Source organism: Sus scrofa, chromosome 18 (assembly GCF_054392235.1).
Source record: "Sus scrofa isolate SSC_HxYL_T2T_F1_AM1 chromosome 18, Sscrofa_HxYL_maternal_Yorkshire_Landrace_v2.0, whole genome shotgun sequence".
Lineage (NCBI taxonomy): Eukaryota > Metazoa > Chordata > Mammalia > Artiodactyla > Suidae > Sus > Sus scrofa.
The window spans coordinates 25579938-25606984 of NC_139400.1; the positions used below are offsets into that span (position 1 = coordinate 25579938).

A 27047-nucleotide genomic window follows, 5' to 3' on the forward strand; every position below is an offset into this window, starting at 1 on the left:
GGAGGTTCCCAGGCTAGGAGTTGAATCAGAGCTACAGCTGCCAGCTGACACCACAGCCACAGCAACGTGGGATCCGAGCCGCGTGTGCGACCTACACCACAGCTCACAGCAATGCTGGATCCTTAACCCACTGATCAGGGCCAGGGATTGAACCTGCGTCCTCATGGACACTAGTCAGATTCATTTCTGCTGAGCCACGACGGGAGCTCCTCAATCGGAAAGGTTTGGTAACTGCAGTTTCTAAAAGGTTCTTGGAGAGCCCGTGAGTCACCTAATGCAGCTTCATTCCTGGTCGGTGAGGACGACGCGTGGTGTCCGTGGCAAGAGGAGATGTGCCAGCGGAGGTCTGAGCGCTAATCCTTAGAGTGACTCGGAAGTCCTTCTCCAAAGTGCCCCGGGCCTCTGGGAGATCCTCGTCACCCTGCAGTTAGCACAGGGGACATTCAGTCTCTCAGTTTGTCAGGCAGCCCGCCCCTCCGGAAGATGGGGTCTCTGCCTACATTGCAGCCATGCGGAGTCATTGTCCCTTCCCTGCCTCTCAAACGGTGCTTTCCAAACCAGGGTCACAACCTCTTAGTGGGCCATTAAGTCAGTCGCGTGGGCTGTGACCAATGTTATTTTAAATGGAATAGAATAAGAAAAGTTCCCGACGTGCTGCAGCGGAAACGAATCTGACTAGTATCCATGAGGACGCAGGTTCAATCCCTGGCCTTGCTCAGTGGGTTAAGAATCCAGTGTTGCCGTGAGCTGTGGTGTAGGTTGCAGACGCGGCTCGGATCCCGTGTTGCTGTGGCTTTGGCGTAGGCTGGCAGCTACAGCTCCGATTCAACCCCTAGCCTGGGAACCTCCATATGCCACAGGTGTGGCACTAAAAAGACAAAAGAAGGAAGGAAGGAAGGGAAGGAGGGAGGGAGGAAGGAAGGAAGGAAGGAAGAATCAGAATGCGTTGCAAGAAGCAAGGGTAAGACTTGTTTTCCTGAAAAGCTTCCTTTTCACCTGAGTTGTCATGTGAGTGAGATCTCCCCGGGAGGTCCCAGTCAAAACAGGTAAAACTGTTCCGAAGGCTGCGGAGACTGAGGAATAAGGATGCCAGGGGCCTCTGACCTCCCAGAGTGTATCCTTCATGCCAGGTGTGGTGAGAACCAGAAATCCCACCCCGAATGTGCTGGTGATGAGCCGGCTGGGGCCCCTGGTGTGTCCCCTAAGCCCACTGGCTCCTGGCTTTGTGGCCTGAGCTCCAGACCCTGGAGACCTGCCCCCTCCCCTGGGAGGACACATACCTGTCACCAGTCCTTTCAGGCTGGCAGATAACTCTCCATCTCCCTTTGTCCCTGCTACTCTGGCTGCTTTCAAGACTACAGAGGTTGCATCAAGGGGGAGTAAAATCAGAGAGAAAAAGGAGTGAGCCGAGCATCTCATGGGGAGTCAAATGTGGCAGGAAGGGAGTCGCAGTTCCTGGAATTTAGCAACTAGAAGGAGCTGAAGAGACAGCCTGTTCCTGCCTGTCATTTTTCAAGGAACCCAATACTCGGTGGAGTTGTGGGCAGGCAGCGTGCAGTAGGCGGTTTAAAACCCAGGTTTTCACACGCCATCCCCTCCGTGTGCTGTCCTCATCCTGGCTGGAAGCTCCTCATGTTAACACGTGGCTTTTGAGAGCTTTGGGGTAACTATACATCCCTCATTGGGGAATGTGAATCACACCCCTCAACACACACACACACACACACACACACACACACACACACACACACGTGCACCTCCCACTGACCCACTCTTACCTTCTCCAGAAACAGCCGGTCCCCTGAGGTTCTCAGGACAGGCTGGCAGAATGAGGTCCCACTCCAACAAGCAGGACCACCCCGAGGGTAGCCAGCAGGGGAGGTTGGGGGTGGCAAGAATGCCGTCAGCATCCTTCTGTCTGCATTGCTCCCTCGTGCAGACCTGTAGCCCCTTCATCCCACCCTCCTTCACGAGAGAATGATAATAATAAAAAAATAATACTAAAGAATAACAGCAACAATCGCAGAGATCAGAATAGTAGTCACAGCCTACACCAGGCACCTACCCGGGCTTGGCGCTCTTCCAAGCACTTCACGTGAATTATCTCAGTTAGTCTTGTACCCTAGGGGTGCTTTTGTGCTCACCCCTTCTAGCAGTAGACAAGACGAGGCACGGGAAAGCTAAGAAGTCATTGTCTCACAGCTCATTGGATCCCAACTGCCCAGAATGGCTTGGCAGCCCCATCTGCATGACCTGTACCATGGGGCCTCCCCGTTGCCTGGGTCACGGCCGGGTACAGTGTGCTGAGGCCTGAGCAGCCGCAACTGACACACGAGCTCCACAAGCCACTCTGGCCCGACAGCCTTCTGGTTCTGTCTCCTGGCCGATGCACAGTGCCTCCCCGGCTTGGGGCCTGCAAGAGCGAGTATGTAGCACATGGTGAGAGACGGGGGGGCAAGCACCCTGTCCCCTGGGGGTTCAGTGGCCAGGTCACTGGGGTGAGTGTCCCGTGGCTCAAGGGAGAATCTTTTTAAAAAGTTTTGGGGATAGTTCCTGGGAGGTTGACCAGATAGGGCTGTGGCATCACTCTTGGCCTCATCAGCCAGAGGGAGGGTTACATAAGGTGTGACTTTGACTTCGATTGGCAGGGAGCTATTTAGGGTCAAGCCTCCAGGTGAATTCCTCAAGGGGATGGGACCCATATTGCGTCACTTCACGGAGGTGCTTGGGGACCGGTGGAAACAAAAGAAGTGAAAAAAGAAGTGAAAGAAACCTTTCTCTCGCCAGGCCACTCCCCCAGCTCAGCAGGGTGAGCTGAGCTGTTCCCCTCGATGGGATGTGGGCTTCGAGAAAGCCCCACGGGAAAGTAGCCCAGTCTGCTGCACGCTCACTGGGCTGCCCTGGGCACTGACAAAGGGATGGCCTTGGATGGGACACCACACACAGGCTGCAGGGTGGGTCCAGGCAGTCACCTTCGTCATCCCGGTTGCTCAGGTTCTGTCCCCCCACATCGGGGTCCAAACACCCTCTTCCTTCTCTCCCCGCCCGCTCCCCGCCCTCCCCCCACAGAGTGAAACCTCAGACCTACCTTTTGGAGTTTGGTGTCCTGGGCCATCACTTTCTGGGGATGGGGGTGGGGAAGAGGTCAGAGAGAAAGAACAGAAAGAGCTAGAAGGGAACAAAAGTCCCCATTTAAATCCAGGCCGATGCGGGAATCGGCTGACACAGCAGGAAAGCAAGATTAGTAACAAGTGCAAGGGGATGATTTATGTTTTGTGCCCGAGGACCCACAGAAGACTTCCAGGTGTCACCCAGGCTGCCTGGCGATCTTTAGCAGCAATTAGAGCTGGAGATGGTGCCTGGGCCCCCTCCCCTTCCCTGCCTGCCTGGTTTTAGGCTAATATTTTCATCTAATCCCCTGTGCACCTGTGCACCGGCACTTCTCAGAGCCTCTCTTCCCTGCTTGATTTCTCTTTCTCAACTTTCTTTTTTCTTTCTTTTTAGGGCCGCACCTGTGGCATATGGAAGTTCTCAGGCTAGGGGTCAAATTGAAGCTACAGCTGCCAGTCTACACCACAGCCACAGCAACACGGGATCTGAGCCACGTCTGTGACCCTCAGCACAGCTCACAGCAAGGCCAGAGATCGAACCTGCGTCCTTCTGGAGACTGGTCAGGTTTGTTACTGCTGAGCCACATTGGGAACTCCTCTTTCTCAACTCCTCTTTCTCAACTTTCACGTTTGGATGAAAGCAGAGCATGACATCTGAGAGAATTCGTGATTGGGGGCCGGGCTCTGGAGGAGGACAGGGCATGGCCATCACCAGGATGCCTGGCTCTGGGGTCTCTGTTCCTCTTCTTCGCCACACTCAGGGCTGCGTGCGCGTGTCCAGGCTGAGTCCAGGACAGGGATCTGGGGACTGTTGAGCAGGAGAGACCCCTCTTCTCTTTTGCCTCCGCTCCAAGCAGTGCGTCCTAGGATGTGGAGGGGGGAGCACCCAGCCTGCCTGGCCCCGGGTGGGGGCAGGGCTGCCCTCTCTGGCTTTGAAGCCCGTGGGGAGCAAAGGTGATGCAGCTGTGGGAGATACTCAGCATCAGCACCAAGGGGGGCAGAGTTCTGGGGTACTGCACACTGGCGTGGTGGCCTTGGGTCAGCCGTCTGCTTTGTGTTTTGCTAATGAGCTCCTCTCTACTAGCTCCCGGGTGGGTGGTGGGTCGGTGTGTGGAGGTGCTCAGCACGAGAAAGGAAGAAGCTCGGTCGAGGCTGAATAGTGTTTCTGCCCTAGCTGGTACTGGCGTTCACAGCCAGACCTATTTTGTACAAAGTGATGGTTCTATGGTCCGGATGTGACAGGTGCTTTTACTGGTCCTGGGATGCCCTCTTGTTATACCCGATTGACCTAACAGACCAAGCCATTTGACAGCCGCCTGCCCTTTGCTCGGCATGTCCTGGGAGGGCCATGGTGGGGGCTACAAGGGAAGAAGGCAAGCTTTGAGATGGGCACGCATGTTTTTGGCAGAATCAGAAAGGCTAGCCAGCTGCCCCTCAGCCCCTGGCAGCCTGCAGCAGGACACGGCCACCCGCCCCGGATAATGGGCACAAGAGAAAAGGAAGGAGCGTCTTGCAAGTCTTTTAGATCTTGGACGTGGGCATCTTAAAGCTCTTTCTCTACCTCTGCAGGAAAGCCCCTCAGGCTGGCTCAGGTCGCCTTCCTCTGTCAAATGAGCACCCTGGGTTATTTTATATAAATTTCTGTTTTCCCTCTGCCGTTGAGCTGTCTGTCATCTCTCCCTTATGGCTGTTGTCAGTGATGGTGTCTCATGTGTCCCTCATTTAATTTTGTTTTGGAATTTGCTGTGCCCTTGGAAAGAGATCATCAAGCTTATTAGACGTGTGTGTAAAATAAGAATAAAGAGGCATTGAGTGAGTACTCCAGGGGCCTGCCGTATCAAGTGCATTGGCTGTGGTATGTGGGCACTGAGATTTCTATTTTAGCCATTCTCAGGCCACGTCTGCTCTCTCCTGGCACTCTCCCTCCTCCTCCTCTCCCTCCTCCCCCTCCTCCTCTTTCTTCCTCTCCCCATGACAGCCACAATTCTCCGCTGACCTGCAGTACCCTTTCCCGACGACTCTACCTGCATTCTCCATCTCTCTCAAATCCTGGTTAAATCCCATGTCCTCCGCAAAGCCTTCCCCTCTCTCTGAACGCCTGGGACACCTGATGCAGCTGTTGAGCAGCTCATTTACTTCTTCAGTGGGTATCAGTGAAGCCTTGGGTACCAAAGCATATGAGGGTGTGTCCCAGTTTCATCTGTTCTTCTCACTTCTCAATCAGCCTCTCCACCTCCGGAGCAGTGGTTCTCCACCTTGGCCACACGTAGCCTCACCTGGAGAGCTCTGAGACCTCTAGTGCAGAGGCCGCACCCCAGACTCATTAAATCAGACCCCAGGAGCACTTTTTTTTTAAACTTTCTATTTTGAAATAATTGTGGGTTTGCATGCAGTTGCAAGAAACTGTACGGAAAGGGCCTTATGCTCCCCGCCCCCATTCATTTCCCCCCTACGATAACAACTTTACGTGACACTGGTACACCCATCGCAAGCAGAAAATCGACATTGGTGCAGTCCATCAGAATTACCCATTCAGATATTGCCAGTTCTTACGTACGCTCGCGTGTGTGTTTATGTGTGTGCACGTATTTAGTTCTTTGCAGTCTCGTCACGTGCAGAGGTGCGCGTAACTACCTTTGGAGAGCATTATTTTTCAAAACTCCCCGGTGATGATCTCAGCGTGTGACCGAGGTGGGCCCTGTGGGCTCCACTCCATTTGCATCCGCCAGTGCCCATGGGTCAATACTCTGTACATCTTTTCTGATTCGGTGTTTCTTCTACACCAGCTGATGCACCTGACCCTCCATGGCTCATCAGGCTGCTCCCACCCTCTCAGCTGTAGTGCCCCCCTTGTCCTCAGCGCCAAGACCCTGAGCTGGGACCCGCGTGTCAGGTTGCCCGAGTCTGCCTCTGGCCTGTGTGCACAGATAGCTATTCTAGGGCTGCAGAATGAAATTGAAAATAGACCAAACAATGTGACAGTTTTCTGCTGCTATTTTTTCTCCCATGAACAGAATGTTCAGCATTATTTTTTTTTCTCTTTGTGCAATACTGCAAGTGAGAAATAATCTGATTGGAATGCTGGCTTATGCTGTTTATGAGCCCATGGGCTCCAGCAGGCTGTGCAGACGGAGCTCTCCCAGGGCCTCGGATGGGGAGCTGAGCACCTTGGCGAGTAGTGGGCTCCGGGCCCCATCCAGGTGCTCAGTAGGCCAGGAAGTAAATGGGCCCCGTGCATGAGGATGGTCCTTCCTGAAGCTTCTCTTTGCCCTGGATGCCGTGTCATGCTTTTGCCTGAAATCTATTAGGGCGTGGTCTGGCGCTTCCACACGGGGAAGGAGCTGGACAAAAAAGGTTAAGGAGTCTGGGGGGGAAACGTTTTTGTCTCAGACGTTGTCCACGGCATAGCTTAGAGGTCAGATGAGCATTCCTTATGCCCCAAGTCTGCTTTTCTCAAGATCCTGGAATTTGAGGCCTGAGAGGCCTGGAAAGCACAGTCAAGCTCAGGGCTGGGGGCGCGGGTGACAGGAAAATGCTTGTTTGCATCATGCTGGGGACTCCCCTCCAGCCCCAAGAGAGGGGACAGGATGCTTTCCTGATTGTCAGAGTCATATGGGGGGTGGAGAAAGCAGAATTGTTTCCCTGAGGCGTTCCCCTGAGGACATTCGTTCTTTTCCTCTCTTAAGACACAATGAATGGGGAGTTTCCATCGTGGCTGAGTGAGTAATGAACTCGACTAGGAACCATGAGGTTGCAGGTTCGATCCCTGGCCTCGCTTGGTGGGTTAAGGGTCTAGCATTGCTGTGGCTGTGGTGTAGGCCAGCAGCTGTAGCTCCGACTCGACCCCTAGCCTGAGAACTTCCATATGCTGCAGGTGCCGCCCTAAAAAGACCAAAAAAGAGCGGGGTTGGGGGAGACATGAATGGGTCATTTGCTCTGTGCCAGGTAGTGGGCTTGGTTCTAGAGACGTGAAAATGAGAAACACAAATGCTCACCAGATGTGGCATAATTTTATTTTTTTCTCCTGGGTTGGGAGGGTGGATCAGAGTTGAGTGAGAGAGAAAGTTGATCATTTTGAGTTACTCCAATGCACAGCTACCCAGAAGAGGTAGGGCGAGAACAATCCGATTTTAAGTCACTTTCCTTATTCTTCAGGCCCCATGGGAGGGTCTAGCTCCTGAGTGGGGTGTTGGTTACACAGGTGAATGTGTTTGTCAAAATCTCACTTAAAATCTGTACATGTCCCTGTGCGTAAATTTTACCTTAAAAAAAAAAATCACATTCTGAAAAGAAAGCAAAAGGGGGCATGTGCAGCCACCGTTAGAGAAGATAATTTTCATCAGAAATCAAACCCTGATTTTGAAATTTCATCCTAACCACATTTTTTTTTCATTTTTTTATTTTTATTTTTTCTTTTATTTTCCCTCGGGGGGTGCCTAACCACATTTTTAGAGGTGGGAGCCCGCCGCACGTGGTGGCCCCAAGCCTCTGCCTCCAGAGCCTGGGCACTTGCCCTTCAGGGACTCACTCTGCCCTGGCCCTAGTGTGCCTGCAGCTGCCTCTGGGACCTTCCTCCCACACTCCAGCAGGGCCAGGTTGGTTCTGCCTCCCCGTGAAGTCTCTCTCCATCTTTCCGGCCAGTCCAGTGACCTCTCCTGTTTCTGCTTCACCTGCACTGACTGCTTCAATGTAATTTGACACTTGATTACTCAGGGTCCTTCATTTTTATCTACTAGGTTCGTCCATGCCTGGCACATAATAGATTCTCAGAAAATGAGCACCCTTGTCGCTGTTGTTGTAGTAGGTGCTTCTGAACCATCTCCCTGGGACTCGTGTCCTTGATTGACAGACAGGTACGACTGGGGCTGGATTATGGCCCGTTGATGGTCAGCATGAGGCTGGATGCTTGTGCTTGTCGAAGTCTGCTCAGATGTGGGTAAACTCCAGGCAAACTCTAAGCCCAGGTATTTGGGAAACCTGACTATACCAGAGTCATGGCTGAGGAACATTCTAGCAGAGACATCTGCACTTGGATGCAACAACCGGGTGGCATGGGGAAGGAGGACATTCTCAAACCTCTCTCCAGCCCCAAGGGTGAGGGACCTTGAGAAAAGCCTTGTCCCCAGTACAGCCAAGGATTTGAGGGTGTGGCCTCAGAGTCCCTGGTCTTCGTGGATGGTCTCTTGAGACTCCCATGGCACCCCAAGGGCGGGGGGTAACGAGATGCCACTTGACGACAACAGCTCTGCCTTTCAAAGTGACACTCAGCAAAGGGGCAGCATGACAATGACACCTGCTCATCAGCCCCGCCCACCTGGAGTTTGCAAGGGCTGGGCCACCCTGCTCATTATTAGGTCGGCATCTGTCCCCAGCAGCCTGCCTGCAGCTGATGCTCATTAATCCTGGAGCCCTGAGCCTGGAGGGCGGACGAGGCTGAGCTTTTAGAGCCATTTATGGCAGTGGGCTTGGCAAGGGCTGCTAGATTGATTTATAATTGGGCTGAGGGCCCCCCTGAGTCCCTGGAGCCCAAACTCTCAAGCTAGGTCAGTCTGGGAAGGGGGTTTGGGCTCACTGGCTTCTTGAAAAGGACCAATGCAAGGATGAGGTTCCTGCCAGACCAGCAGAGGAGATTCCAGCACACCCTGGGGACCTCCTGGCTTGGCCAACCTTGGACACGAGGGTCCTTGTCTGAGAAACTCAACAGAACCTGCCCTTGTACCCTCGGGAGGGCAGGGGACTTGTCAGGCTCTACGCAGGCCAACTTTGGGATCACAGCAGGTTTGCAGGAGAATAACAATAATGAAAGCAGCGTGTAATGTGTTTTGACGGCTTACTCTCCCCTTGGCATTGAGCTAAACTCTTCAAACGTGTGGTCTCATTCACTGAGGTGTGAAAACAATTATCAGGCCTATTTTACAGATGAGGAAAGTGAGGTCCAGAAGGTTAAATAACCTGCTCAACGACATCCCTCAGTAGAGGCAGAGCTCAGCTCTGGGCCAGGCGGTCTGGCTCAGGGATTTGGTGCCTCTGCTTTCTGCTGGCCCGGGCAAGGAACTTGGCATTGCCAGCCTGAGCAGTGGGAGCGGTGGGTGTCAGAGATGCTGGGAGCCCCCACCGTGAGACAGGAAGCCCAGGCTGATGGAAGGCAAGGTGGCTGAGAGGCCAGAAACAGGGATTCCAACTTCACTGCAGCCACTAAGTGACGTTAAGTGTGTTACCTCCTTGCTCTGCGCCCTCAGCCAAATGGGCACACTGTCATTAGCTGCTGTTTTTAAATAAGGGTCCCAGGAGGCAAAACATGAGAAAAGACTTAGGAAAAATGAATAACGGCAGCAGTAACCCTCTCGGCCAAGCAGGAAGCCCCTCCCGCGGGAGCTCCCACTTGGAGGAGAGCAGCGCATTTCGGTGGCAGAGATGATGGGTGAATTCCTGGCTCGGGGACTTCCGTCTCTTCGTGTCCTGTGACGTGGCTGGGCTTCCAGGAAGCTCACGTCTGCCCACCTTCTCTCTGGGTCTCTCCCTCGCAGTGGGCTTTCCTGCACGTGGAGGGGAGGCAGCTCGCCTCACTCCCCCGGTCCTTCCTGCTACCTCATCGCCCCTTCTCCTGGCCTCGCTCTCTTTGTGCGGCTGCATGACCATCAAAGGCGGGTCTCCATACCCAAACTGTGACCCCCAACCCTCTCCATTGCTGCAGGTTTCTGAGCCACCACATGATGGTGGCTTTTTTTTTTTTTTTTTTTTTTTTTTACCGGCACCAGAAGCTGCTGATGCATAATTCAACAAACAATCCAGAGATGCATCAGAATTCAAATTACTCACATCAGAGGGATCTGGATGTTAAACACTGTCTCTTAAAAACCCACCCCATTCATACTGGTCCCTGCGCTTTTATCTTTCAGTATTTGTAAAATTTTCAGGAAGGTTGGGCTGCAGAGGGGAGTTTCAGCCTAAAACCAATGGCTGGGTTGCCCTGTGGAGAAGGCGGTGCTGTGAAGTCCCAGCACATTCCCCCCCGCCGCCGCCGCCGCCACCGCCGCCCCAGCCAGCTGCCAGAGGGACAGGTGCCTAGAACTGGGTTTGGGGGCTGATCCCCCTGCCCAGGCCTGGGCTGGTGTGGGCCGAGGCCAGCCCTGGAGTCTCCAGCCCTTCTAGTGGGTTCACCCCCATAGAGGCAGGGCCCTGCCCTCAAGAAGGCAGCATCCCACTTCACTTAGCTGCATAGCAGCTAAGAACACAGGCTTTGCAAGGAGACTCCTGTGATTCAAAGTCTGGCTCTGGCACCAATTCGCTGTTTAGCTTTGGGCGTGTTACTTAACCTCTCTGTGCCTTCCTTCCCTGATGCGTAAAATGTGAAAAATATATAGTGCTTATCTTAGAGTGCTGTTCTGAAAACTAGAGTTAACATATGTGAGTGCTTCGTAAATGATGGTTATCATGATTATTCCAGAAATTTCCATGGGCTATCTAGGTAACTCTTGGGTCTCCCCATTCTTTTATGGGATCCCCAGATTTGAAAGCATTCTGGTTCTGCCCCAGTGGGCACATCAGGGGCCACATCACCAGACATGAACAATGTAGGTTGGAAGTTCCTGACTGCCTGCAATACTTTGTAAGTGACTCAGTGGCCCCAGCCAACTGCTGCATCCCTCAGATTTTTCGTGGCCAGCACCCCTCATCAGCGGGACTCTGTTTGGATCTTCTCCTCCAAGGTTTTCATTTATTTCCTCTTCTCATAGGGCCTCAACGTCTAAAGAAATTTCCCATCCATCTTGCCCCCACCCTCTCCCTGGCCCATCCTCCTCCCTGCCTGGTTGGCCACCCACCAGTCTGATGGGTCCTCAGGTCCTTAGCCAGTCCAGCTGGCCTCTGTGAGCCCCACTGCCTGGTCCTCTTGCAGCTGACACGCCTGTGCATTTTCTAAGAGGCTGGGGGGGGCGGCTATGGCCAGCCTACACTCAAGTCCAGACCTGAATGCCTGACTAGGTGTTTCTCTGCTACTTCCAGGAGCAAAAAGTGGGGTTATCTGATCAATAGCCCCTGCGGCTACTTATCAGTGCCTGTGGTGGTTACCCGTGTGCTGTGGGCTGTGGACAGGCCCAGCCTCACCTCTACCGAGGATGCAGCTGGCCTCACCCGCCCCTGAAAGGCAGGGCTCTGTTTGCATGCCATGGGGACTTGGGTCCCTCGGGGCAAGAATTCCCAGAGCTGGTCCCAGAGCTCCCTGGGGCTGGCGGATCTGAGGCAGGGTTGGCCGCAGAGGACTCTGGCTAAGCGAAAGGAGATTTGTACGGGCAGGAGCTCAGAGAAGGGTTGAAAATGCAGCTAGGGGACTGACCCCTCCCTTGTGACTGGAAGCCCGGGCAGGGGCAGTGGAAGAAAGTAGACAAAAGAGCTTCAAAGATGTGCATGGTTTTCTTCCTAGGCTCAGTGCGACCTTGTTTTATGGCAACGCAGTTTAAATCCCACGCTGTATGACTTATAAAACATGACTAACTCAGGCACAGAGAGGTGAGGGAATTCTCCCGGTGTCACACAGGAGATTCACAGTGGACGAGAAGTGAGGACCCAGTTCTCTTTTCTTTCAAAACAGCATATGCTGTCCTGTGCCGCCTAGAATCCCTGACTCAGCCACCAGGCACACCCAGCCTCAGAGAGGTCAAGCCACTTGCCCAGAGTCACACAGCTCATTAGTAGCAGAGCTGGGGCTAGAACCTGGGTTTCCTCATCCTTAATCCAGGGTCTGTTCCACTTCCCACTCCGATCACTTCCACCGGTCTCTTCACCTGCTCCCCTCATTAGCTAGAGGGGAGGGGTCTTCCCAGGGACTGGCATCTGCTGGTGCCATCTGCACTGAAATCGGCCTGGGTGTCTCAAGGGGGTAGGACAGAGGCAGCCCTGGCGCCTGGGCAACACTTCAGAGGGAAGCGGGCCCCATCCCGGCACACGGGCTGAATGGAAGAGCTGGCTTTGCACAAGCACAAACCGCTCACGTCCCCCTCCTCCCCCGCCCGCCCATGTGTTGTGGGTCTCAGCCAGGGCTTGGAAAAAAATAAATTCTGGATGGCTGCTGGCCAGGCAGACACCCAGGTTGTCAGGGGATTGGGGAAGGTCAGACAGGGATGCCAGTTAGCATGAAGGAGGAAAAAAAAGGAGGGTGTAAATTAGTGGCCTGCGTCTCAACAGCTCTGTGCCTGGAATCTGTAACAGGCCGCCCGGCAAGTTGGCTGGGGACCCCGGATTCTAACACAGCCCTCCTTCTGAGGCAAGGCTTCCTGCACTGCCGCACCCTGAAGACAGTATGGCTCAGCGTCCACCCGCCCTCCCAGACTCCTCCGGGCTGGGCTTGCTGTAGCCGCTAATGCCTCTAGGCTCTCTCTGCTCCCAGGGGCGCCCAGGAGCCTCTTCTGTGCATCCCTCAGCCCCCTGCATCCCTTACCATGTCTGATTCCTGTCCTGATTCTCCCCGAGTCTCAGGACTGCAGAGAATCAAGGCCGTACGTACCTTGTTCCCCTCTGAGTTCCCAGTGCTGAGCACACACACACACAGCAGATGCACAGGAAATGCTTCTCAGATGAATGAATGAATGAATGAATGGATGAACGAATGCCTGGCTGAGAAAATCAGGACCTGAGAGAAGAGCTGGTTGGTGCTTCTAGCAACAGTCAGTCCCACCCAAAGCTGTTATGTGGTACCGTTTGCTCTCCGTATGTTGGTCTGAAATCCAGATCAAAGCCAAATACACCACCTCTGACTTGTAGGCCCTTGAGACTAAATAAAGCCCATTCAAAAGTGCCAGGCGCTGTCTTAGGTGCTGGGCTGATGCTAAGATGAAAGGGATGGTTTCCTTGACCTTGAGAGGATCACAGTCTGGCAGGGAGTACAACACAGAAACCACAAAGCTCCAGGTGGAGGGGTTCACCACCTGCTGTGGGAGCTCAGGACGGGGAGAGGGGGCTGGGTTTGGCTCTGGGGTCAGAGGTGGTAGAAAGGGGTGCTGATGGAAAGGGGGCAGTGAGCTGACCCGGGAGGGTAAGCGAAACCTTCCAAATGAAGAAGGTGGGGAACAGCCCAAGCCGAATCGGAGGAGTGAATTGATAGCCTGTACGAGAACTTGCAGTGGTTTCTTCGGCTGGAGCAGAGGCTGAGGAGGGGTGGGTCAGGGCCTGGCTGGAGAGGGGCTTGGGAAGTGGCTCCATGGCAACCCGGGAAGAGCACCTTCCCTGGACGTGACCGCTGGGCTGGGAGCTCAGACAGATGCAGCGTATCCCAGGCTGTGGGGTTTTGAGGGAACAAGCGAGTCTTGTCTGCTGACCCACCCCAGGCTCAGCAGGACGCTAGCGTCTGTGTCCACACCCTGGTTTGAGGCAGCTGGAACCGTGCCGTGACCAGGACGACCCTGGTTGACAGGATCGCCGCAGCCTCTGACAGCAGGGCTCCGTGGGACCGTCTAGAGGAGGCTGAATGCTGGCTGTTGCCACAGTAACTGCGAGCAGGGCACATGGCAACATGCGCTGCCTGGCTCCCCACCTCCCCACAGAAGGGTGCCAAGGCCACACGGGGGCTGCCAGGGCCTCTGGGGCACCTGCTGCCTGTCCGGAGGGTCGGCTTCCCAGGTGACGCTCTTTCCAGCTCAGGACTCAGATGCGCGAGAGCTGGGAGGTTGGGGCTGTGGTCTTCGTGGGAGGAGGCAGAGGACAAGCTTCGAGCACCAGCTTCATCCTAATACTAAACGGTGAACCCGAGAGACAGCTACTGCCCAAAGATAACCAGCTTCACTCGTAGCTAGCTAGGTGTGTTTCTGCTCTTGGTACCGTTCCTTCCCGCCTTCATCCATCCACTTGTTCATGCAATAAGTTGAGTGTCCTTTGTGCCCTGGGCAGTTAGACCCCACCCTTAAGAAACTTGTGGTTGAGAAGGAAGGCAGAAATGTACACAAGTCGTTCTCCCATGTCCTGAGATGTGCTCCCGTACCATCCTTTGTTTGTGCTCCAGATCCTCTGCCTTCTCTTTAAACTGGGGACACTCTGGTGCCCTTGCCTCCCACTTCCATTTGAGTGGGACAATGAGGAGCGGTGGCAGGAGACAGGGGCAGAAAAGGGAAACCTTCTGCATTCCTGGCTTGGGACAGACTCAGCTGTCCATGATGCTGGCTCCCGGGCGGGGAGCAGGAGCAAGATCTGGCCTCCCTTTGCCTGGCTCAGGCGGAGGAGGGCTGGAGGGAGATACCCGAAGACTGACCGGTGGTTCTGGGGAGGATCAGCTCGGCCTCACGCTCCGCATTCCCCCCTCCTGCACAGTCTTCTCTGTTCCCTGGCTTCTAGGTTGCCAGAAAAGAATTTCCCTTCTTACTATAGGCATCGCTTTCCAAGATTAAGAGCATAAAAGGAGAAAGGGAGAGCTGTGCCCATCTCCTGCCCAACTATTATGAGGAAGTAAAAGCTGAATTGAACTTTCAAGGAATCCCAGGCACAGGCTGAAATGCTGGGTGTGGAGGGCATTTCTCAGAAGACGCTGAGGATGGGGTGTCACTAGCGGGAAAGGGGGTGACAACGCACAGGGCCATCATGCTGGGGTCCTGCTGGGGCTCCCTCTGTTGACAGGGGCAGTCCATGATAGCTGTGTTGGCAGCTGGCCTTTCCTTCTGAGAACACTGTCACTTGCAGCCGAGCTCCGGGAAGGCCATTACCTCTGCTCCAAGCTGCTTGTCGCTGCTTCAGTGACTCTAGTCCTTCTCCTGTGTTACAGGACTTGACAGAAAGAAGGCTGCCTTTGAAGCATGGAGTACTGAGACTTGCGCTTCCCAGACTCTCCCAGATCTGGAGGGGATGAGAAAAGGGGGTGATCTGACGATCCCTGGCTTGAGCGGATCCTGTATCCCACAACCCAGGGGTCAACACCATTCCTGCCTTGGCCACCCTTGAAGCCAGCGCAACCCCTGCTGGGGCCCTGAGGCCTCTGGGCTCCCCTTGGAAAGTAATAGGGTGGGACCCCTCATGACTTGTCCTTCAGAGGGCTGGATGGCTGGACCTTTTAGTTGAGTAGGTGAAAAATACAAGGTCAGGACTAGAGGAAATTTGCTAATAAGGTGACCACTTTTTCTGAACCCAAACTGAGAGTAGGGTGGATTATTACGACATAATATGGAGTGCAAAAATTGTCACAGTGGTGGAATATCTGGGGGATTCATATGAGTGATTGACTCACAAATCACTGACTTGCTTACATCAGCTTAGGCAGCTTCACAAACTAGCTGGGTAACGCTGGATGAGACACTGAGCCACTGAGGACCTCGGTTTTGAGGGTCTCCCAGCTCCATGAATTGATGAGTTTTGGTGGAGGAGGAGGGGACTTATGAGGGTCAGGCTGGAGTGGAGTCACAGTGCAGGTGACACAAAGGGGTGGGGTGGCACTCAGTCTGTGCCCAGAGGTGGGGTCGCTGGGGCGTCACTGCACATCCCTCGCCATTTCCTTGGGCCGGACTAATAGGGCTGTGGCTTCTCCCCCCCTCGCGTGCAGGCTCACTGTTTTATGAATTAAGGACCCAGGCTGCCCCTGAGGGAGAATTGATGGAAGGGGCTCTGCAGCCCCAGACAGAAGCATAGACCCAGGAGGAGGGGTCCAGAGAGCAGGCCCCCGGGGCTGCCAGCCTCGCCAGCCCTGTGCGGGAGACAGCGGGGCTGCAGAGAGCCCTTAATGGCCAGGCAGATTAGGAACACGGTTCCGGCCGAGGGCACAGAGCCCCGGAGAATGATAATCAAACTCCTTGCCGCCAGTCAAGCAGCTAAGCAGACAAGATCTAAATAAACACGCTTCTGTCTCCAGTCGGGCGGGCCCCCCTCTCGGTGGTGGAATCAGGTTGTCTGCTCCAGCAGCTTGACCTTGGACTCTGTACTTGACCCTGGTGAAGGGCCAGATTTCCCAACATCAGATTCACAAACATCTCTCATCCTGTGTGCTCACTCCTCTGGGCTTGTTTTGTGTATTTATTTATTTGTGTATTTATTTATTTATTTATTTTTATTTTTTGTCTTTTGGGGGCCGCACCCACGGCAAATGGAAGTTCCCAGGCTAGGTGTCGAATTGGAGCTGCAGCTGCTGGCCTGCACCACAGCCACAGCAACTCAGAATCCGAGCTGTGTCTGCGACCTACACCACAGCTCATGGCAATGCTGGATCCTTAACCCACTGAGCGAGACCAGGGATCAAAGCCGTGTCCTCATGGAGACCAGTCAGGTTCCCTACCGCCGAGTCACAATGGGAATTCCTAGGCTCATTTGAGATCTGACGACTCTGTACCACCATCTTCAGGTGACTCCCAAGCTATCGAGCTGTCCAGCCACAGATGGGCTGTGTGGCCCGGTGCCCAGGACGTGTCTGGCCTGCCCCGCCTCTGCTCAGTTTTACATGCCCCGCCCACTCTCTGACTTAGTCAAGATGCTTCAACAGGAGTATCTCCTTTTTTCAGAGGCGTTGTACAGGCTGAGTGTGAAGAAAACATTTGTGATATATTAATGTGCATCTGGTCTGCCCGAGAGCTTCTCCGACATGAACGGGCACATAAGTCATTTGAGGATTTTATGCAAATACAGGTTGCAATTCAAGAGGTCTGGGGAGGGGCCTGATGGCCTGCGTTTCTAATGAGCTCCCCGGTGAAGCGGATACTCTTGGTCCTTGAATCACAGTTTGAGTAGCAGAGGTCTAGGTCAGTGCTGTTCAAAACGTGGTCTGCAAATTATCTGTAAGAGATACAGAGAGACAGCAAGAATGAGTTAGAAATTTGCATAGCAATTCTGCAACATCCTAGAGCCTGGTTGGTGAATTCGCATTTTCTCTTTTTAAATTTCACTTTTCTAGTCATTTGTTTTTATGGTATTGGACCAAAGCGTCCATCTACAATGGATAAAGAATTTTATAGAATGGCCCTTTGCCATGGGTCGTGTGAGATGCCAGGGACTAGAGGACTTCTGCCCTGCCCTGCAGGCTCTGAGACGCCCCGATTCTCGGCAGCAGCTCATGTACAGAGGTGGCCTGTCCTCGGAGGACAAACCCTGGTGGCTTGCGATCCCTGCGGAGGATCCAGGCCATGTCCTTGGCATTTCCTCGCGTCGCCTGTTTTCCAAGCTCAGTTCAGTGTTTTCTTTCCCAGGCGGCACTCTGGGTATTTCAGACAAAGGTTGAATGTCTCAGGGGAGTTCAGCCTCTGCCGATTCCAGGAAGTGCCAGCTAACAGAGATTGCAGCCGGCAAGGCTCTGAGCATGCCCAAGGCACCCACACCGGGTCTGGACAGCCCGCTCCCTCTGTCCCTGAGCAGGATTTGACTCCACTGTGGCAACCACCTGCCCCACTTGTGAGAAAGAATAAGCCAGGCTGGAAAACAGGCCAAGTGAGAAGGCTTCCTGCCTCCCATGCCCATGGGGCAGGGCTGGGTGTTAATGAACCCAGCGCTGTCACAACAAGAAGGGGGCCAGCTGGAGCCCGCCCACGTTTGACCTCGGTCATTTGGCAGAAACCAGACTGCAGGGGAAGTGGTCAGAAATGTAAACAGGTCCAGCTCTCTCCCTGCCTTGGCAGTCTCTGTTGTCCTTGGCCCGCTGTGGGTTGTCACACATCCTGGACAGGGCTGGTGGGGATGGCAGAGCTGCAGGACCCCTTTCAAATCTTGCTTTCTTTCTTCTACCCCCCGCCCTTGGCACCTGGTCCAACACTGGGTACCTGTGGGCCCCCTTCCATCAGTGCCTTTTCACGGGTTGGTGCTATATGCTCCCTTATTCTGAGCTCAAGTAATCCGTAACGATAGAAGCTCCGTGGAACACCTTGCCGTCTTTACTGAGTGCTAATTTGGTTGGAAAGTCACACAGAAAAGAGGTTGCTATTGAATAACCACGTGTGGAATGATCTTCATGCATCCTTTGGAAATCAGCCACTCCAATGTTCAAAAAGGATATGATTTCAGCTAAGCCAGATTTAATTGAGAGGGTAGATTTTGATTTGGGCCTGGCATTGATTGGATGACCTGAAGCTGCTTTACCTCTCAACTGGGGTGTTTCATGAACGAGGTCCTAGTTTGGCTGCAGGAGGACTTGTCATTGAGAATGTCTATACATGTGTGCTCGCTCACCTTTGTATAAAAGGGGCTGCTTAATCAGGTGGGACTTCTGAGTTGTTCTTCCAGGTACAGAAATGCACCAACCTGCTCTGGTTGCTCTCCCTTGCTGTCTAAAACAGATGCCACCTCGTGCCTTCTTGAGACAGATGTTCAGGGCCGGGGTTAGTGTCTCTGGCCAAGGAGCCAGAGCAAAGATATTTGGTGGATCCAGCATTTGGCTCCATGACTGTGCTCTGGTTAGCCCTGTTCCTTAGTTGTTGGGCCTCTTAACACATTTTGTGAAGCCGAACTTTAGTACAGGTGTTTACTGAAAACGGGATGTGTACCGTGGTCCAAATCTATTAGACGCTAAAAGGATTCACCTTGTTTAGATGCCTGGTACTAGCTTCTTCCCTACCCTCCAGCTGCAGGGGGGCCCCCAGATTCCCCAGAGCCACAGTTACTCTGCAGTTCTGCTCTCCAGCTACAGCCAGACCAAGACAAATTTCAGAGCGGCAGCGACTTGTTTAGCATAGTGTGTGCCTTGGATGTTGGAAAATGGAAACAGAGGAGTCAGCATCTACTTGGTGGGACCCAGCCAGATGTCAGAGCTCAGAGTGGACCATCCCAAGCGCCTGGGGACAAAAAGACTTCAAAGAATGCCTCCCCACTCAGCAGTTGGGTAATTGGTCTTTTTTCCCCTGCCTCTGGTACCCTGCAGGCACTCCCGGACACTGGATTTCAGGGAAGGTCCATTCTTGAGTTATCCCTTGTGAAGTTCAGCAAAATGGACTCTCCAGTCAGAACTCAGTTGTCTCTTAGACCTGGTTTGTATCTTCCCTGAAAAAAACGTGATCATCTCATGCTCATTTATCCACTTCTGTAGCCAGAGTCCCCTGGACACACTGTGTGTGTGAGAGAGAGAGAGGAGAGAGAGAGAGGTTGGAGCCCACTTTCTTTGTACCTTTAAGTGATTAACTCTGCTTAGACCCACACCAGCCTCTGCAGTAGGAAAGAAAGGATAACCTGGACGTGCTGGCTGTGCTTGATCCTAAATGCTAAAGCCCTGTTAGCTCCTGGAGCAGGAGGGCCCCAAAGAAAAGTTAGTGTCGTCCTTGCTTCTCTGATTAACACGATGGGCCATGACTGGGTACGGCTGTATCTCCTGCATGACCAGCATCCCGTACGATTCCATGACACCCAATCAGGAAAGCTCGGGAGTTGGAGGAGAGTGGGGTAGGAGGTGAGAACACTTGGTGCTGTATGCTCCCGTCGTTTCTCCTAGTTCACTGGGACATAAAATGTGGTGGAGACTGCGTGGCGGCAAAAGTCTTAAGGTTAGAGACTGATGATGCCATAACCCGATTATTTGAGTGAGTGAAAATGCTGTTGCTCAGAGCCCCAGGACACCCCAAGTGATTCTGATGGGATGCACATCAGTGCCGCATTCTTGTTAAGGCTGGCCATAGGTTCTTTTTGTTGTTGTTCAGGGCTGCACCTGCAGCATATGGAAGTTCCCAGGCTAGGGGTAGAATCGGAGCTGCAGCTGCCAGCCTACGCCACAACCACAGCCACACAGGATCTGAGCCACATCTGCAACCTACACCACAACACACGGCAACACCGGATCCTTAACCCGCTGAGCGGGGCCAGGTATTGAACCTGCATCCTCATGGATACTAGTTGGATCCATTTCCACTGCACCACTCTTGTCTGTAGGTTCTTGTCCCAAGGGAGCCGATGGGTTCGGGAGCTGCTCCAGACTTGGGGCTGGAAATACGTTCCCAAACTGGAGATTTCACTGAAGGGCACACCGCCTTTGTACTAGACTGTCTGTATCTGGGGGTAGAGGTGCGTAACAGGCCCTCTGAGCCTGCACGGGGACAGGTAAACAGGGATGCTGAAGGAGTGGAAATGCATTGTAAACAGTTCTTTAGAAATGAGTCCCACGGGTGCCATATGAAACTGGCTCTGTTTGCATTTGAAGCCTGGCTGCTGGGAATTCTAACCAGTACAACACTGTTGGAAGACAATTTGTAAATATTTAGCAAGAGCCTCTAAAAGATTCAGGTCCTTTGAACTAGTGATGATTTTTATAGAAATCAATTCAAACTTTTAAAAGTGATGCTAATCACCAAGATACATATTTCAGCATTATTTAGCTGAATTGGAATTGATCTAAATACCCATTTGTAGGGGAATGGTTAGGTATGTTTGGCATGTTATGCAGCCACTTAAAATTTAGTTTATAAAGACCAATATTATAACCAGTTCTTGTGCAACAACATTAAGTGGAAAGGCAGGATACAGTTGAAAGTTTTTACAATGCGTAAAATAAAAAACTAGAAATAAATCCACCCAAATGCTAATAACAGCCATGCTGGAAAATGGGATAAGACGTCATTTTTTTTTTCTGTTTATATACCTCTTTCTAAAATTTGTCTATGAGCATTTATTGCTTTCCATGGGAAAAATTAAATGTAAAAATTAGAACCTCAGAGAATTGTTCGAATAGCATCAAGATTTGAGAGCAGAGAGATTTTAACATTATCAATGGCCAACCCCAAGGTCTTTAGCCAGCCAGCCAGTTAACTCAGTGGTAAAGGGGGGTCTTTCTCTGAGCCTGTCCATGGCTTTGCTGGGTGGCTGGACCATCTCTTGACACGTGCAGTGAGGAGGCCTCGGAGAGATGACCTGTGAGTCATCGCACAACCCAGTAGCCAATCAGAATGTATTAAGGGCTCCCTGTGAAGGATGCATCCTGTTTTGAACTAAGAATGATATAGAAGGTCAAAGGGAAAATGTTGCCCAAGAGAACCTGCATTCTTACTTAAGAGATAAAACACTCCTAAGACTTTTATACACATAAAACCGTTCAGGAACGTCAGTACGTTTTTGGACAGATACTACTTATAACTAGATTTGTGTATATATTTGTGTGTGGGTATATGTGTATATAAGTATACACACACATATGCACATTCACACAGACACATTCTGCGAACACTCAAATATATTGGTAGCTCAGACAATATACGGTAATTGTGCAATGGAAAATAAGCACTTATTGTGCTGTTAGTAGTATTGTCTTTGAATACAAAGAATGGCTTTTCATCGTAGAGCATTTCAATTGCAATGACAATGATTGCAGACCAGGCCCACACTCGCCTCTCTTATTAATGAGTTGATGCCGTAGTGCTCTCCATTTGCAAAATGCCACACATAGCAATTTAAAAATCTTGATCATTTCACCAGAATCAACGAGGCCTGCTTCGTGCGAAAGGCTCCTGGCAGGCTTGGGGAACCCTGCCACAGGTGTCTGGTTCCTGATGCTCACCTGGATCCCGCCAGGTGGGTTGGAACAGCTCTCTTTGTTTTCCTGAGGAAGGCACAGAGCATAGAGCCGGCTGCGTGACAGATGGGAGTCAGCAGCAATGCGATTTTGCTTCTGTGCTGTACCCCTCAGCTGGTCAAATATTACCCAGGCAGACAAGGCAAACCACCACCGAGAGACTCTGGTTCAAGCCAAGGCCAGCCTTGTTCTGACCCCTGAAATCCGGCTGCGGTCTATGCGCTCCTCCGGCTTCCTCTTCTTGAGGCTTCAGGGAAAGAAGGTACCTCCCACCTTTTTTGCTCATCCAAGAGAGCAAAGGCAGGCACCTCCTTAGAAAACGCACCTAAGGCTCTAATCCCTATACCCTGCACAGAAAAGAGACCCCGGCTTCCCTCTCCCTTGTCTTTTCGAACCCTTTTTTTTTTTTTTTTCCTTTTTCTCCCTCAAAGCAAGCAGAGATAGTAGTATGAATAATTGATTGTGAGATGCTGCAGTGACTAACAGCTCTGGTTGGACTCTCTGGCTCAGGAAGCCTGGAAAGGTGCAAGGGGAGGAGATCTGAATGACAACCAGGCCTGGAGGTGCTGCGGGGTTGGGGGGGGGGCACAGAGCCCTGTGACCGCCTGGCTGGGGCTGGGTCCTTGGACAGAGGGCTGTGCATTGGACAAGAGGGGCGAGTTTTGGGAAAGTTCTTCTGTGTTCTAATCCAATTTGGATCACACCAGGCGTGGTCTGCATGTTTACCCCAGTGTGTGAGTGTGTGCAAAGCAGAATAAGGGCTCCTAAAGAAAACAAAACAAACCAAAAAAACCCCACTGATTCATAGTATACAATTTAGGAAAATACTGGTACCTGCAGCCCTTCCCTCCCCTCCTTCCTAAAGACATGGTGAGACTGGAGATGTGAGTTTGAATCCTGTTTCTACCTCATACCAGCTGAGAGACTTTGCAGGAGTCTCTGAGCCTCACTTTCCTCATCTAAAACAGGGATAAAAACCAACCAACCAGCCACCCTCCACACCAGTTTCATGTACTGATGTATGTACTATATGTGATTATGCTTGGAAGGTAGGAGACTCTATCATCTCATATTGGAATATAAATATAGCTGGTGGTAGATAAAATTACCTTGCAGCTAAGCAAAACTGATTCAGATCTGTTGTGGAAATACGAGTATCCGGCCCAAGAGCTTTCCTCACTGTCCTCAGTAACCTGATCTGAACCTTAGTCTGAACCTTCATGACAGGTAGTTCTTCCAGGTGGCCCGCCTAGTTCACTCCAGTTGGAATGAATGCCCCTGAGGCCGTGGCTCCTGGACCAGCAGCATCGCATCACCTGGGAACTTGTTAGACATGCACATTCCAGACCCAGGCTTACAGAGAGAGGGAGTCTGGGGTTGGGGAATCTAGCCATCGGGCTTGTAGCAAGTTCTCCAGGTGATGTTGTGGCTCGCTAAGGTTTGAAAGACATTGCCTTAAGGGACTGTCTCTCTTGACTTTGCCAAGAACCATCAGGGCTCCGTCCCCCATGGCCCTTTTCCCGATGCTTTAAATCTGTCCTAGCTCCTTTGCAGGCTCTCCACAAAGGATGGCTATTTCCTGGATTCTTGGAATGTTGGCAGGTTTCTTAAAACTAGGATTAGGCAATTCTTCAAGGCTGGCCACCCTCCATGCTTAGGCAACACACTAAGGGATACAGGGCCATATCACCTCATCTGCCACCTCCACGTCTCCCTGTGTCTCTGGGCAGGTTCTCAGGTCCATCCATCTGCTTCCAGTGCCGCGTTCCTGCCAGGGACTAGGTCGGTTGAGTCAAGAGGGCTGCAGTATTGCAGAGGAGGAAAAACAAGCTCTCAGGGGAGAAAAGCTGGCCAACGCTGCCTCCTGGTTATTACCACAGGGCCCGCTGCTGCCCTTTGCACGTGACTGCATCGCTGCAAATTCCACAGGCTGCTCTCTGCGGGGAGTTGGGCAATAGATAACAACTGTCCGGAGAGTTATTTCTTTGGTATTTTGGTTCATTAAAAAAGTTGTCTGTGGTTCCCAAAAGCTCCAAGGGGAGGGGCTGCTTCTACTTCTGGAATCCCAGATGGGATTTCAACAGCTCTCAACCAGTTCTTAAGCCATAAGTTAAGTCAACACTTTTAAATTATGTGGAGAGCCTACCTTGGGGGAGGCGTGGGTGTGCGTAGAGGAGATGGTAGTGATTGGCTCCAAGATCATGTGTACAGATAGCAAAGGTCGGGCGTGAATTAATTGAAAAACTGGTCTCCACCACAAAGCCTTGAACTCTAAAGATGGTGTGTAGACTAAGAAGAGCAATCCATCAGAAGCTATCTTCCCCCCTGCCCCACTGTACAGCATGGGGATCAAGTTATTCTTACATGTATACATTTTTTCCCCCACCCTTTGTTCTCTTGCAACATGAGTATCTAGACATAGTTCTCAATGCTACTCAGCAGGATCTCCTTGTAAATCTATTCTAAGTTGTGTCTGATAACCCCAAGCTCCCGATCCCTCCCACTCCCTCTCTCTCCTGTTGGGCAGCCACAAGTCTATTCTCCAAGTCCCTATCTTTCATTGCTTGGAAAATTGGCAGAGTTAATATGAAGTGCTGTCCCCTCGACTTCAGGAAGCCGGGGTTCTGATATTGACTCTGTCATTGATGGTTTGTGACCTTGAGCAAGATGGTTTCTTCATTCATTCTTTTATTCTTTCCTTCCACATTTGATTAACATCGATTATGCTCTTGGCACTAGGCTGGTCAAAGAGTCAAGCACCCACTTGTTTAAAAACAGCCCAGGAGTTCCCATTGTGGTTCAGCAGGTTAAGAACCCGACGTAGTGTCTCTGAGGATGCAGGTTCTATCCCTGACCTCACCCAGTAGGTTAAGGACCCGATGTTGCCGTAAGGTGCGGTGTCGGTTGCAGACGTGGTTTGGATCTGGTGTTGCTGTGGCTGTAGGCTGGCAGCTGCAGCTTAAATTCAACCCCTAGCCCAGGAACTTCCATGTGCCATGGGTGTGACCCTAAAAAAAAAAAAAAAAAAAAAAGCCCACCATGGGAGGAAGAATACAGAGCCCAGGCTTCCATAGAGGTACTCACAGTGCCCAGTGGGAAGGAAGAGGACCAGGCCACAGATGCTTTGGATAAAGGAAGACTTCTCTGACAAAGCCTTGAGATGCTACCTCCATTTCCTCCTCTCCTCCAGGGATTTTTGTAAATACCGGGTCTCATCAGGGCGGTCCTTGTTCTCTCTTGCGTGTCACGGGCTCCCAGCGTGAGAAGGGAATGAGAAGCTGCCTAGTTAAACCACCTCTGGCTGCTTCCATACCCTTCCCACAGAACACACTCACCCTTGCTGGTGCACAACCACTCCACCAAGGTTCTGTCCAACCTTCACTTGAACATCTGCACCAAGTTTTATGGAACTAATGGCCATTTCAGAACCTTTCAACAAGAGGACAGATGCCCATTTCAGAGTTGTGTTGGCTGCCCTCTTGGTTGAAAGGAGACTGAGTCCCACAGCAGGTATGTCCTGAGAGTCTGCAGTGGAAGTGCCCCTATCAGTGGCTCCAAGAAAATCAGAGGTGGGAGGGGCTTTTGAATATTCTAAGTCATTCTCATTCTTTCTTTAAGCCCCGTTTTACAAATGAGAGATCTGGGACCCAGGGAAGTGAAATGACTGGTCTAAGATTGCAATTTGCCATGGCAGCTATCCATGAAGCTTCTTGGAATGCCCAGAAGTTTTTGGAGGAATGAGGAGCTGATAAGGGCACTTCTCTGGCCTCTGGTAGTCAGGACTGGGCAGAGTGTGCAGAGATATGCCACTGTAGGGGAGTCAGGACAGACTGCTTCATGCCTCCTGCTCAAACAACCACCCCCCGCCCCCCAGGTCTCCAGCGGCTGCACTGTATTAGAGAGGGTTTGCCTCAACCACAAAGTCAGACATAACCACCCAGAACATGCCATGTGCCAACCAGTTGCCAGAGGTGGTAAGAATCTGGAACTCCACGTTAAACACCCCTCCTCTTTGCTCTTCAACACATCTCCAATCCTACCTGGGAAGAATAACTATTCTCATGGCTTGAGAGCCTGAGACCTCTGGCACATGAGACAAAAATCGCTTCTGCGATGGAAGATGCTGAGCTGTGACCGTCAGTGCCTTCGTGCAGGTACCACGTGACTCCTGAGAATGCCTTAGGTGCTTCTGACAGAAACAAGATAATTGGAGAACCTTAGTCACAGCATAGATGATTTTACCGGGAGAACGTGATGATGGGGCCCGGGATGGGTCACCCGGGGGGGCCGCCCTTTCGAGGAAGCAGAGCTGTAATGGCAGAAGTTGGTGGGCTGCTCTGTAGGCCCCTTGCCAGGTCTCAGCTCCCTCCTCTCAGCAGCCAGCCGAACTGTCCCGAAGCCCGAGCATCTCTCCCTTTCCTCTCTTCCGAGTGTTGGCAGAAAGAGCGCTTCTGTCACACCAGCTACTTCAGCCCTTCCCGATCCTCAGCCTGGGTCTCTCGAGTTCCCATCATCACCGCCCGCCACATCTTCCTGCTCACAGACGTCTCCCGGAAACAAAGTGATTTTCCAGGAGAAAGTAGAACCTACTCTGCTATTTCTGTGCTGGTGGCCACAGAAGGGCACGAGGAAATTAAAGTCTCTTCAAGCAGCAAAGCTTCGAGGTGGGCAAGGGGCAGGAAGAGGACGAAGGCTGGGTCTCTAGACGCCTTGAGGATGAAGTTCTGGGCCTCAGGTGGGGAGCCTGGCACCCCATCCATCTTCTGCGCTGTGTGGGTACCACAGGTGGGGAGGAGTCCCATCCTGCACCTCAGTTTTCCTCCCAGCGCCGAGGTGGTCATCGCAGCTCCTCTTGCCTCTGCCCTTTTCCTTTCCTCTTTTTAAGAAATGTTGGGTTTAGGAGTTCCCGTTGTGGCGCAGTGGTTAACGAATCCGACTAGGAACCATGAGGTTTCAGGTTCGATCCCTGCCCTTGCTCAGTGGGTTAAGGATCTGGCATTGTCGTGAGCTGTGGTGTAGGTCGCAGATGCGGCTCGGATCCCGCATTGCTGTGCCTGTGTGTAGGCCGGTGGTTACAGCTCCGAATGGACCCCTATCCTGGGAACCTCCAGGTGCCGTGGGAGTGGCCCTAGAAAAGGGAAAAAGACAAAAAGACAGGAAAAAAAAAGAAATGTTAGGTTTGAAAGAACCTGTATCTGGAAAAGCTCTGTGCTTATCAGAGAAACACATTCTTTAAGGGCCATCCTGTGAGAGGCTGTAAACAGGAGCAGAGGGCTTTTAACTCGGAAAAGGGATCTTTAGGACTGAAATCGTTGGAAATGATTCTGGTAAGAGGAGAAAAACATATGTATTTTGAGACCTGGCTCTTTTCCAAGTGGGTCCCAGTAAACAAGGCTACTGGGCACAGCTCACTAACAGAAACATCTCGGATTCACCAGCTCTTCCTACATAGCCTCTCCTAGCTGGGAGAGGGAGAGAGAGACAGAGACAGAGAAAGA

At 52.1% G+C, this 27047-nt stretch overlaps 1 protein-coding gene and 1 long non-coding RNA gene across 5 annotated transcripts in view; both read left to right on the plus strand.

Moving 5' to 3' along the window:
* Positions 1 to 27047, plus strand: part of PLXNA4 (plexin A4) — a 628886-nt gene that overhangs the window by 336620 nt on the left and 265219 nt on the right. The window lies entirely within an intron of this gene.
* LOC146394943 (uncharacterized) lies at positions 9831 to 26720 on the plus strand. The gene is made up of 2 exons (XR_014833831.1): positions 9831 to 16246; positions 26558 to 26720. It is a non-coding gene; the product is annotated as an uncharacterized LOC146394943 (long non-coding RNA).